Here is a 13750-nt window from a genome sequence, read left to right on the forward strand (position 1 = left end):
TAATCCAGAATTAACATGCGCATCTATAAAATGTGTTTTACAAGATGCTGGATGCTAATAAGTTTGTTTACAAAAACTCTTCCTCAAACCCTGTATTATTTATTTTTTTTTTTTTGTGAAATTTGATAAACCTACTGTATTTGTTCCCATCCAGTAATGTCCTTACTAATGACAAAAGAGAGTAGTGTTACAGATCACTATAGGAAAAAAAGTGCAACACCTCTGCTATACTTTTAGGACTATAAACTATTAAACCCACAGATCCAGATGTCTTTCGGCTATTAGGAGTGATATGAACAACTTCTAACAGACTTGAGATTCAGACCCTAAAACTCTTCTTCACTATTTCCCAAATAGACAACCATCCTATCGAATGCATTTATGACGCAGCTGACATATCCTCCAAGGCTGCAGCTGCAGGTTCATATTTAAGAAGGTACTCGTAGCTCAGACTACAGTCCTTAACAAAGGATATCAAGAACATGTTATTGGATTATGTCATTCTATTCCTTTGTTGCAGTATTCTAGTTGGGGGATTTTCTGCCCTCAGGCGACTCGTAGGTCGGCTCCTATACAAAAGCTTCAGCTTGGCTGTTGCAGTCAGCGTGGGACATTGCACATAAGGCTGTAACCCAGGGGCCTTAAAGGTGACGTCTGCACACATAATCAGAACTTTTCAGCCGCAGACTACCTTCACATAGTACGATCGCCTCTTCACAGACATTGCGTCTTAAAGATAAGTAACCCATTGGGTTTCTATTTTTCTTCTTTTGCCTATTGTTATTGCTTGGGCTTGGTTGATGTTCTTCATGTTTCACTGTTGCAGTCATTACATTTGGGTTATCTGCCTGCAGTAGCCCTCAGCCGGCATGAATACCCGAGTCTTGGATTCCTGCTTCGGATGCTGTCTCTTCTTCCATGACGTCAGGTCATCAGGGGTATAAAACATTCAGCCAACGCCATTACATCAGTCTTTATTGCTGCGCAGTGCCTGACGCAGAAGCAGTTTGCAAGTGCCGGTCATCCGACTCCTGAAATTTTCATTTTTGAGTTTCAGAACTGAAGTCTTCGAAAAAAGCAAAGTACTCTGTTGGGGATCCTTTTTCTTGCTCTTAACCGATGTCAGTAAAAGTTAAGTTGTCTTACCTGTGGAAAGCAAATACCTCAAGATTTTCATTTGTACTGCATTCCTTGCTTAGGGAGCCGCGGTGGTACAGCGGTAGCATTGTTGCCTCACAGCAAGAGGCTCTCCTGTTCGATTCTCGGCTGGAGTGCCTTCTGTGTGGAGTCTGCATGTCCTCTCCACGGTTGAGTGGCCTCCGAAAGACATGCATAGAATGGGCGTGCCTTTCGTTGAAGGTTGGGAGTCAAGCTGGCACCTCGGCACCCATAAAAAAATCTACTGCCAATCAGCGGACCGAAGTTCCGCTGTGGCGACCTCTAACCGGGAAAAGCCGAAAAGACAAACTAACTGCATTCCTTGCTTAGGCCCGGACCTTGAGGTCCCTCGCTGTCTGTTTTGCGCCTTATTCAACCCCAAACTCTTCATCGTTGGTGTATTTTCGCAGCAAATTATTTTGGTACTCTGTTTAACTATCCAGAAATGGCTTCGGTAAGCCATCCGACTACCGATATTCTGAAAAAACGTAAGGATAAAGACAGAGACTGCATAGGTCCAAAACTGCCAACGACTCTTCCGTTAAGCTAGTCACTAGTTCGCTGGTACTCCAGTGAGGCGCTTTCGCAGCCCCTGGTACCCGCTACTTCAGATTAACAGGCCTCTACTGAGACCCATTCGGAGTCTGGTATGCCACAAGATGCTTCTTCGACTATGGAACCTGCGGATGTCTCTACCTTGGATGGGTCCGGAGCTGCTGTGCAGGCACTGGCTTCTGAGGGTGTATTCAGGCCTACAGATTTGCATTTTAAGCCGATGCCATCTTCTTCATCCAGGCCTGAAACTCGACCCACACCTAGAAAACTGACATCCAAACTGCATGGTCAGGCCCATATGCCTAAAAAACAAATACTTAGAATGACTGAAGACATTATTACTTTAATTAGGGGAAGCCAGCCTTCCCCCTCTAAGAGACCTAGAACTGATTTTCTTTCTGATTCTTCTGATCAGGATTCTGAAATCTCTGTTTCTTCTGATTACCAGGATTTGCCGTCATCAACCTATGAGGATTCTGTTGCCGAGGATTCCATTCCCTCTGCTTCCCCTCCAGAAGATTTTTCTTTTAGTGAAACCTTGCACACTCTTGGGGATCATTTCTGCTGGGAAAGCCAGGATTACTCTGACTCCAAAAAGAGGCTTAGGGAATTTTTACTCTCTCAACACGGGCCATTAGCTATCCCTCCTGTTCTGGACATTGTAGATGATGCCTTCTTGGAATCTCGCCTGTCCCCAGACACTTTACCTCCTGCTGCCAGAAAACCTGACTGGTATTAGAGTAGCTGACTCTCACAAGTTTCTCTTCAAGAATCCTACTGCGGATCCAGAGACCATTTCCCAAGGACCAAAGGGCATTAAGACTACTGCTGCCAAAAATCTTACCCCCTCTGATAGAGATTCTAGAGCCTTGGACAGATGGGGTAAGAAGGTATACATTTCTGCTACTTTGGTCATTAGGGCCTTAAATTGCCAGTCTTATATGTTAAAGTATCAGCAGCATATTATGGGACTACTTAAACAGAAAATGATGTTGATTCCTGACTGTGCCGAACATAAAGAATTACAGTATGCTGAACAAGTCAGTAAACATAGTTTGCAATGTGGTTTTGACTCTGTAGAAACATCTTGCAGGGCTGCTGTCACTGGGTCTGTACTTAGAAGGCATGCTTGGCTTAAGGAGCAAAACTTGCCAGATCATGTTAAAGCTAAATTATTGGATGCTCCCTTAAACCAAGACTGCCTGTTTGGCAACAAAGCAGAAGTAGTCCTCAAAAAGATGGAGGAAAAAGCTAAATCTATGCAAACTGTTAAAGATTTCCTGCAAGTACAGCCTCCCGGATTTAGTAGGCATTGGCCTTCAAAGAATTAGTCCTTTCCAGTCTCTTCCAGGCCTCAGTCCAAACCCAGGAACAGCAGACCACCTAGGTTACAGTGTCAGACTACACACAGGCCTAGGCAGAGGGGGGCTCCCACTTCCAAAACAGGAAGTAGTAAGACACCCCCCTTATGGAAAAATGTCAAAATAACTTGACCCACTCCCTCAGAGACCATATCGTTCATTTGGTCAGATGGCCCTGATCCTACAGATGAAACAACCGCTGAATCTTATGAGGGGTATAATACTTTGGTTACATTGGTTAACTCAGCTGATATCTCAGTGAATATAAGGTCCTCACAACCGTAGTTGGGTGTTGGCATCAGTTTTGGTTTTATTACTACCTTCTCCTCGGATGCACCTTATATTAGATCTGTTTTAATTTAAGAATTGGTGTTTCTTATATGAGGATATGACCATTAGAGATAAAGTGTGAGGGGGTGAGCCCAAGGTGGTTTTTAGGAAGGGTTGTAATTTGAAAGCAGTTGTAGAAGGCTGTATGTCCTCCCACCACTTCCTACATTCTGGTATGTTTAAATGTGGATGTTGTCGTTTTTGTAAATATATTAAAACCACTAATACCTTCATGTTATATAAGCAATGGTATTCTGTTAAAGGAAGGTTTAATTGTGAGTCAAAGGGGGTCATTTATTTGGGTACTTGCCAAAACTGTCATATTGGTAGGATGTAGAGACCCCTGAAAAATAGGATTTATGAGCATGTGTATAATATTGGGAAGTTGAATTTAAATAATGCTCTGGCTAGGCATGTGAGTATTAACCCTACCCATGAATTTTTGTTCACTGCTATAGATAGGGTTGGCGTGGACGATAGGGGGGACCACTATCTTTGAAACTTGATGAAAAAGAATTAGCCTGGCAGCTTAGACTCAATGCACATGCCCCCCCCCCCCAGACTTAACGATAGCCTATCCATTAAATGTATTCTTAAGCTGAAATCTTTGGTTAGGTAATGTGGGGGGTTTGTTTCATTAGATCAATTCTTCTGACCTTTGTGGTCTTTCGTTAGATTGTTTGCATCCTTGTAGGATTTTGTATGCGTATGTGTGTACATATTTACATAGGTAGGAGAGAGATACATATATTTATATGCATATATAAGTTTATATTTATGCACCTTATTCAGTATATATATATACATATGTATTTGTCTTTTTCTATGATGGTTGAATATGTATTTTATGCATCTGATGGTGGCTTGGCATAGTGCACTTATATTTGCATCTATCATTTTAGGTTTTAATATTAATTTGCGCATTTTGCTTTAAATGTGGGTGTTTTTTATTTGAAATTTGATGAAGTCATTTATTGTGCTTATTTAAGTGTGCCTTTGTTTTTAATACGTTGTCTGATGAAGTTTGTTAAATTGAGTAAATGAAAGCGCTACTTTCCCAATTCTTGTGGCTTGGAGTTGTTCTTTATCTCCACATTGTTTTTCCCAGTTTAGTTTGTGTTTGTTTTTTTCAGTGTACACAACTGTACTTTGTAGCCTTTAGCTGATGTCAGGTAAAAAGGGAACGTGCCAATGCGGGCGCCAGATACCCCATAAAGATGCCCATGATGGGTGTGTTTTTTGCTTGGGCCGTGAACACGATCACTCACCCTGCGCAATTTGTCAATCTTTTGTGCCGAAGACCCTTCGCAGCTGTCTGGACGTGTTAAAACTCTACCTTGAAAAACAGCGCCTTAAGAGGTTAGCCCTTAGAATGGATCCTGCATCAGAGGCCGCACCCGTACCTGTACCTCCATGCAAGAAGGCCAAGATTCCTAGGCCTTCCTCGCCTGCCGCTCTGCTTCCCGATTCCCCGCCAGCTGCTGATGTAGGGGTTGAGGCGGGCTCGGCGGATCCGTCGACTGCAACGACGTCCCTTGAGGAAGCCGTTGCACAGCCGACGACTGGCACGTCCTCTGAGTTTATCCAGACAACAACTAACGTCGATATGGAGGGGGCACCAGTTTTCCAGGCTTCAGATGTGTTAATTGCCAAACCCGACGCCAGGCTGCTCCCTACTTCCACCCCAGCCAAAAAGAAGCAGAAAACTAAGCATACCTCCTCCTCTACAGAAGCCATACCAGACTCCCAGGCCTTCACCTCCTCTTTCATGCAGGCCTTTATGGCCCTCGGGCCTTCAGCATCAGCCCCCTCCACTCTCCCTCTGTTGAGCCATAGGCCTGCTTCTGCCTCTTCCCTCCCACCCATGACCTCTCAAGTCAGGAAGGAAGAGCATGATTCTTCCTCCTCTTCCTCAGAGGATTCCATTTCTTATGCATCCCAGATTGCTTCCCGCTCAGGGATATTATTCTACTGATGAGGATTCTGAGGAAGAGGATTTTCCTCCTGAGGATATTACTTTTGGTGAGACCATCACCAAGATGAAGGATTACTTTAACTGGGATACGTCCCTAATGACTGACACCCAAAAAAGGTACTTTGAGCTTTTGCAAGTAGAATCACCCTCCCCTTCGGTGGTTCCTCCGGTTCTACCTGCTTACTTAGATGCCTTCAACTCAGCTTCTAAGTCTGCAGACTCCCAGCCTCTGGCCCCTAAGCGTCCTGACCACTTCTATAAAGTACCAGAGGACCAGAAATTCCTCGTTAAACCACCCTTGGTGGACCCAGCTGTGATTGCCACCACTGCAGATAAGCAATGTAGACTGCTGCCTTCTGCCTCCCTCCTACCCACAGATAAAGATAGCAAGTATATGGATAGAATTGGAAAGAAGGTATACACAGCTTCTGCTTTGGCGTTCAGAGCCATAACTTATCAGACCCACATGACTAAGTACGCTCCAGACTTGGTTTCTCAAGCCTCTTCCATGCTGGCATCTTTGCCTGACAGTCCCATTAAGACTGACATTACCTCCAAGCTGTCCTTGGTTCAACAGGTAGCCAGGCATTCCATCAGATGCAGCTACGATGTTGCAAAAGCATCTTCTAGATCTGCAGCATCTGCTTCCGTCCTTAAGAGGTATTCATGGCTAAGACTTCAGAATCTACCAGAGGATTCCAAGTCCAAGATCTTGGATGCCCCACTGGACCACAATGTCCTTTTTGGTAAACAAACTGCAGACCTGTGTAAGAATCTGCAGGAAAAAAAGTTAAAGACATCAAACATCTTCTGGTGTCTCCCATTCGCAAGTATTATAGGAACTACCCTGCTAAAGCCACCTTTGTGAGGCGTATTCCTCAGACTTCTGCCTCCTCTTCCAGATCTAGAAGAGGGGCTAGAAGACCCACCACGTCCAGACCTTCTGCTCCACCTCATTAACCCAATCTGATATGCTCAGCCCCCTCCTCTTCTGAACTTCTCTATCTTACTCAAGTATTTAACACAGTTGAGCAATGGTTCACACATAGATGCCTTCTCCTAAATCCCAAAAAGACTAAACTCCTTTTTTTCTCTCCTACTAAGAACCCCCCCCCCCCCCATTATATCTTTCAGTTAACTCTACCAATAAAACCATTATATCCCCTGAACCAACCACCAAACTATTAGGAGTTACCATTGACAATAATCTGAACTTTGATATCCATATTAACAATACCATAAAAACTGTCAACAAAAAAGCTAGGCTCTCTCTATTGGATAAAATCCTTTCTCCTACCTTCAGATCAGCTCGAACCACAATAGCACACACTCATCTTATCTCTTCTCTTCTTTGTGCTTCACCTATTTTTACTAACCTATCAAAAAATAATATTAACAAATTGGAAATGTCCTACAATAATATTGCCAGATTTGCAACAGGCAACCCATTTAGAACCCATCACTGCCTTAATTTAAAGCAGCTAGGATGGCTTGAACTACAAAATCTAATTAAATTTCATCAGCTAACTATAGCCCACAACACTCTTTACAAACCATCCAAAACACCTATTCTTTCCACACTAATCACTCCCTATAAAAATCTGGAATCTTTAAGGTCTTCTTAGAAACTTCTAGTACATACTACTAAAACAAACAATAAAGCTGGTGACTCCCTTTTTTCTAATATAGTTGGAAAAGCCTGGAATCTCCTTCCAAATGAACTCTCCACACTTCCCTCACTACCCTGTTTCAAAAACAAATTGAAAGTATTCCTCAAAACTCATTGGTTATGCCCATGCTCTAAACATGACTAGTCTAACTGTCTTTATATACTCTGATCTTCCGAACGCATTAAAAGCAACTCCTTCCTTATTAAACTATGTTACTAATTATCTCTTGAATACCTTGATTGTATTTGCATTCCTTTATTATGCCTGTATTTCTGCATTGTAAACTATAGATTGTACTTGCATCCTTTATTATGCCTGTATTCTGCGCTGTAAATTTTACGGTGATAACCTGTTATACATACTGTAAATAGCTTTTATCTATCTCATGTATCCTAAGATGTTGTGTTAATTGCATTGTCCTAGCTTTGGAGCTTAACTCCTTGGGCCTCTACTGAAAATGGACATGTATCCAGTTGGACTAGCCCGATCAACAAATGTAAAAATAAAAAAAAAAAAATCTTTTCAGGACAGAGAAAGCCACAGTAATGTGTGACTGCCTTGCTCACCTGCCCCACTCGGCACACCTTTCTCAGTCTTCCCCTTTGGCAATCCATCACCACAGACCAATGGGTCTTATCCATTATCCAAAACGGGTACTGCCTATCCTAGAAAGAACCCCCCCCCCCCCAGGAAAGGCATTCCATTCCCCCCCAAACACCAGGCCCATCTCATGCCACACGTTCTGGCAGACCTTCTAAAGCTAGGCACCATAGAACCTGCACCCTCAGGATAAGAAGGAAAGGGTTTCTACTCCTGTCTCTTCCTGGTCCCCAAAACAATGTGGGTCCTGGAGACCCATCTTGGACCTGTCCTACCAAAATCTTCACCTTCAGGTACCCTCCTTCAAAATGCTTTCTCTCCCCACCCTGCTGCCTCTAATTCCAGTCAAAGCTTTCATGGCCACCCTGGACCTAAAGGAGGCCTATCTGCACATATACCCATCAGGACTTCCCACAGACAATTCCTGGGTTTCTCTAGACCTTCCTCTCATTTCCAATTTACTGTCTTGCCCTTTGGTTTATCCACCCCCCCCCCCCCCGAGTCTTTACACAGTGCCCAGCCCCAGCAATGGCCTTCTGCAGAATTCTGGGAATCCAAATTTACCCTTATCTGGACAACATCCTGATACTGGCAGAGTCCAGAGATACTCTCTCAAGGCATCTACACTTCATCATGTCCCTTCTGCAGAATCAAGGGTTCACCATCAACCTTCCAAAATCCTTCCTGATCCCTGGCCAGGACAAGATTTTCCTAGACTGCAGAATCAGAACAGAAAAAATGAAGGCCTTTCTCCCTCAGGACAAGGTTCTTTCCCTGACTTTCCACTTCCAGGAAATCCTACTATCCCAGAAGGTGACTGCAAGGCAATTTCTCAGTCTCCTAGGTTTAATGGCAGCTACCATCCCCATGCTACCACTGGCAAGAATGCATATGCGCAAGCTACAGAAGTACCTCAAAAGTATCTGGTCCCAACACCTACATCACTTAGAGCAAGTCATTCCCCTCCTTCCCTGTCAAAAGACAGAAATCAGCTGGTGGATCCAGCAAGTCCAACTAAACCCGGGGCTCCCAGTACAACCCCCCACCTCAACCCAAACACTGCATACAAATGCCTCAGATTCAGTTTGGGGAGCAACTCTCCTACATGATTCAAGAAAAGTGGTATCCCTCTCTACAGGCCAAGCACATCAGTATCAGGGAAATGATGGCAGTCTTCTTAGCTCTAAAAAACTTTATTCCCCTTCTTGTCCCAGGTGTGCTCCTGATAGTGACCGACAACACCATGGTTATGTGGTACCTCAACAAACAGGGAGGAACAAAGGCCTATCAGCTGTGCAGACTAACCCTGCTGATATGTGACCTAGCCTCTCACCACAACTTAATCCTGCAGGCGGCCAACATCCCCTTACAGGACAACCACCAAGCAGATCTCTTGAGTAGGACTTCTCACCTCAGCATGAATGGATGCTGAACAGGGAGGTCTTCCTGGACATAGTCCACCGGTGGGGTGCTCCAGAAATAGACCTGTTTGCCTCCCCCCAGTACAGGCAACTGCAGACCTTCTGCTCAAAAACCTACTCCGCCTCCCAAGAGATGCTGAAAGCGTCCACTCTCCATGCTAGAGGGAAGTTCCTTTATGCCTTCCCCCCCATTCCCACTGATTCAGAAAGTCCTCCTGAAAATACAGAAGGACAAATCAAAAATCTTGTTAGTGTCTCCCTACTGGCCAAGGCAGCACTGGTTCCCCCTACTTCACAAGCTAGCCAAAGGCAATCACTTCGTTACCCTGCAAGGTGGACCTACTGACACAAGACAAAGAACTATCCTACACCCACACTTACAAATGTTATCCCTGACTGTGGGTGATAAACTATTGATCCCCTTCAGACACCACTACTCAGAGAACATGCTTTCTTTCCTAAGGGAGGCAAGGAAACCTACCACCAGATAATCTTACCTAGTTATGTTGATAAAATGCTGACATTTGAATATTTGGCAAAGTGAACATATACAATGTGTATGCATAATGTGTGTGTGTGTATGTGTATGCATAATGTGTGTGTGTGTGTGTGTGTGTGTGTGTGTGTGTGTGTGTACATATACAGTGTATATATGCATACAGATGTACATATGCATTTGTATGCACAAATGCTTACGAACCTATGTTTGCTTAAACTGTCAAGATGTTCATCGTGTTCCCTGCTGCAGTCATCACACTTGGGTTATCCTGTCGTCAGGCGGTCCCGCAGTCGGACGGAATTCCAAAGTCTTGGTCCGGCGTCGGTTGCTGTCGCTTCTTCCCTGACGTCAGTGCGCCAGGGGTATATATAATGGATCCGACGCCATTTTCTTCAGTCTTTCTTGCCGCGCGGTGCCCGAAGCAGAAGCAGTTCGCAAGTGCCGATCGGCCGACTCCTGAGATTTTCAAAGTCGAATTTCCGATCCAAAGTCTTCAGTAAAGCTAAGTACCCCATTAGGAAACTTTTCTTGCCTCAGACCGATGTCGGAAAAAGTTAATTGTATTTCTTGTGGGAAGCAAATACCTCATAAGGATTTTCACTCTTACTGTATACCTTGCCTAGGCCCAGACCACGACGTCACTGGTTGTCATTTTTGTGCTAGGTTTAATAAGCGTACTATAAAAAGACGCTTTGATTTCGCACAACACTATTTCGGTAGAAAATTTAACTACACAATGCCGTCGGAGCAACCGACTACCGGCGTGCACAAAAAAACGCAAGGATAAGGACAGGCAGCCTAGGCCCAAGCCAGACTCCGAGGCCTCGGCTGGACCGGTCTTCAGTGAGGCTCCGACACAGCCCCTGACTACCGCAGATTTGGAACCCGAGACCGCTTTGGAGCCTTTGGCGGAGAGCGCTAGGCCAACGCAGCCATTTTGTTCAGCCCCTACCGACGATTCTGCAGAAAGATGTCGGTGCTGCAGAAACACCTTTGGTTTCTGAAGGCGTCTTCAGACCGACGACGCTCACCATTAAAATATATCCTAAGCTTAAGACTCCTATTAAACCTAAAAAGACTGCACTGCAGTCTCCAGTTAAAGGCCCCATGCCTAAGAAACAGATGCTTAAAATGGCTGAAGATTTGATCTCTTTAATCAGGGATTCCCAACTCCCACCTGACAAAAGGCCTAGACAAGAGGAAGATTATGCCTCCTCTGATCAAGTGTCTATTTCCTCAGGCTCCTCTGAGGACCAGGATTACTCCTTCTCCCCTTATAAAGATTCTGATGCTGAGGATTCTATTCCCTCAGCTTCTCCTCCTGAAGACTACTCCTTTGGGGAAACTTTACACACAATGAGGGAATGTTTTCACTGGGAAGGTCAGGACTACTGTGACTCAAAGAAAAGGCTCACAGAGTTTCTTTAACTCCCCCAGCACAGACCACTTGCCATCCCCCCAGTTTTAGACATTGTGGATGATGTTTACTTAGAATCCAGTTTGAACCCAGATTCTCTGCCTCCTGCTCCAGCCAAACCAGACAAATACTATAGAGTGCCTGATTCACACAAATTCCTTTATAAAAGTCTGCTGATCCACAGATTATCTCCCAGGGTCCCAAAGGGGCTAAGGCTTTTATGGCAAAAAATCCTGTACCCTCTGAAAGGGACTCCAGAGCATTAGACAGGTGGGGGAAAAAGGTTTACACCTCAGCCACTCTAGCTATGAGAGCACTAAATCACCAGTTTCACATGCTAAAATATCAGCAATTTCTCATGTCTCAGCTAAAACAAAAAATGAGCACACTCCCTCAACAGTCTGAATTGAAAGAAATGCAGGATCTGTTGCATGCAGCTGAACAGGTGGGCAAACATACTTTACAGTGTGGTTTTGATTCTTTGGAGGCTTCCTGCAGAGCAGCCGTCACTGGGTCTGTTATACGTAGACATGCTTGGTTAAAGGAACAAACTCTGCCTGATCATGTTAAAGCAAAGCTTCTAGATGCTCCCTTACAGCAGGATGTTCTATTTGGAGTTAAGGCAGAAGAAGTCTTAAAGAAAATGGAGGAAAAGGCAAAATCTATGCAGACAGTCAAAGATTTTCTACAGGTACAGCCCCCTCGCTTCAGCAGAAATTGGCCAACTAAAAATTGGTCCTTTCCAGCTACCGACAGACCACAGAGAGGTAAATACAGATGTCCAAGAGGCAGAGGACAACCACAAGCCCAATACAAACCTCGACAATGGGGCACTGCAACACAGAAGGGAGGAGAAGACAGGCCCCAATCACCAGAAGGCATACTCAATGACTTGCACCTCATCTGGCCAAGCAACAGTCTCTTGGCAGCTCCCTTGGGAGGAAAACTCGCACTTTTTTCAGACAACTGGCACATTGTCACAAAGGACAAATGGGTCCCAGACATAATTTCACGAGGATACAGATTCCATTTCCACACCTTGCCAATGAAAAGATGAATGCCAAACCTGCCACAAAATCAATGGGCAGAGGCACAAAAACAATTTACAGCTCTCATGGATAATGAGAGCCATTCATCTGGTACCTACACGAGAGCAAGGCCAAGGAATTTTACTCAAGACTCTTTCTAGTCCCCAGAAAGGACAATGCCCTGAGACCAATTCTGGACCTTTCAATTCTAAACACCTTCTTACAAGTACCCAAATTCAAGATGCTAACACTACAGCAGATTCTTCCCATGTTGGGCAAGAAAGCATGGCTAGTAACGTTGGACCTCAAGGAGGCATACCTGCATGTCCCTATCAGACAAAGTTGCAGAAGATACCTCCGTTTCATTGCAGGTTCAACCCATTACCAATTCTCTGCACTGCCCTTTGGCTTATCAACTGCGTCCAGGGTCTTCACAAAATGCCTGGCACCAGTAATTGCATACTGCAGACAAAGAGGAATTCAAATATACCCATACCTGGACAACTGCCTCATTCAAGCAGAAACCAAGGACATCCTCTTACAACATCTGGCTTTTGTAAAACAGTTAACGAAAAGAAATCAAAACTAGTACCCTCACAAAATGACATTCCTGGGTGCCAGATTGAATACAATGGCCCAGAAGGCTTATCTTACGCCAGACAAACAACTACAACTGACTCAGTATTTCAAAAAAATGGCAACAAAGACCCTACTCCCTGAAAGAAAAATTCTGCAGGCCTTGGGCTTCATGGCAAAGCTGCATATGAGGAAATTACAGTGGTACCTAAAAAGTGTGCAGCTTGGGCACAATGATGTCTCTCATTCTGTGCCTATAACAGGAGTTTTTATGGTGGTCACAGGCATGTCACCTCAACAAGGGTCAGCCTTTCACCTTGCCCCCAGCCAGGCAAACTATGACAACAGATGCATCGGACTATGCCTGGGGGGCACACATGGCAGGACAGTGCGTTCAAGGCGTATGGACTGCAGATCAAAGAAATCTGCACATCAATCAAAAAGAGATGCTAGCTGTACAGAATGCTCTGACAGCCTTCAAGAACCTATTACATCCAGGACAACTTACAATAAGGACGGACAACACCACAGTAATGTGGTACATAAACAAACAAAGGAGGTACACACTCCTACCCCCTTTACAGACAAGCAATGACCTTGTGGAAGACAGCACTGGCTTACCAAGTTCAGTTACAAGCTCAATTCCTGCCAGGAAAAAAGAACACATTGGCAGATGACCTCAGAAGAAACATCATGGATCCCCACGAGTGGAAGCTGGATCCACAAGTATTTGCAATGATAACGCAAAAATGGGGCCTTCCAGACATAGACCTGTTTGCCAGCCCCCAAAACTATCAGCTAACAAAATTTTGTACAAGTTGGAAAAACCTGACAGTATATGCCTTCCCTCCATTGCCTCTCCTCACAAAGGTGCTACTGAAAATCAGAAAGGAGAGACCACGACTGATACTCATAGCCCCAGACTGGCCATGCCAGCACTGGTACCCACTATTAAGGAATATGGCCGAAGGCCCACCTTGGATTTCACCACAAATTGCTCCTTTGCTCACACAGCAAAACAATCAGATTCTACACAGCCAGCTCAAAACCTTAAATCTGGCTGCATGGCAAATCAAGTAAGCATCTAGCCAGCTCCTCTTTCACAAGCAGTTATGGAGGTTCTTCTGGAAGCTAGGAGGCCCAGCACCAGGAAGGCCTAC

At 44.6% G+C, this 13750-nt stretch overlaps 1 protein-coding gene across 1 annotated transcript in view; it reads left to right on the plus strand.

Annotated features, from left to right (window-relative positions):
• The window catches only part of SPATS2 (spermatogenesis associated serine rich 2), a 1115118-nt gene that overhangs the window by 300167 nt on the left and 801201 nt on the right, over positions 1–13750 (plus strand). The gene's annotated exons all lie outside the window — the stretch shown is intronic.

Source organism: Protopterus annectens, chromosome 9.part0, assembly GCF_019279795.1.
Source record: "Protopterus annectens isolate FY-2018-M chromosome 9.part0, PAN1.0, whole genome shotgun sequence".
NCBI classification, from domain to species: domain Eukaryota; kingdom Metazoa; phylum Chordata; order Ceratodontiformes; family Protopteridae; genus Protopterus; species Protopterus annectens.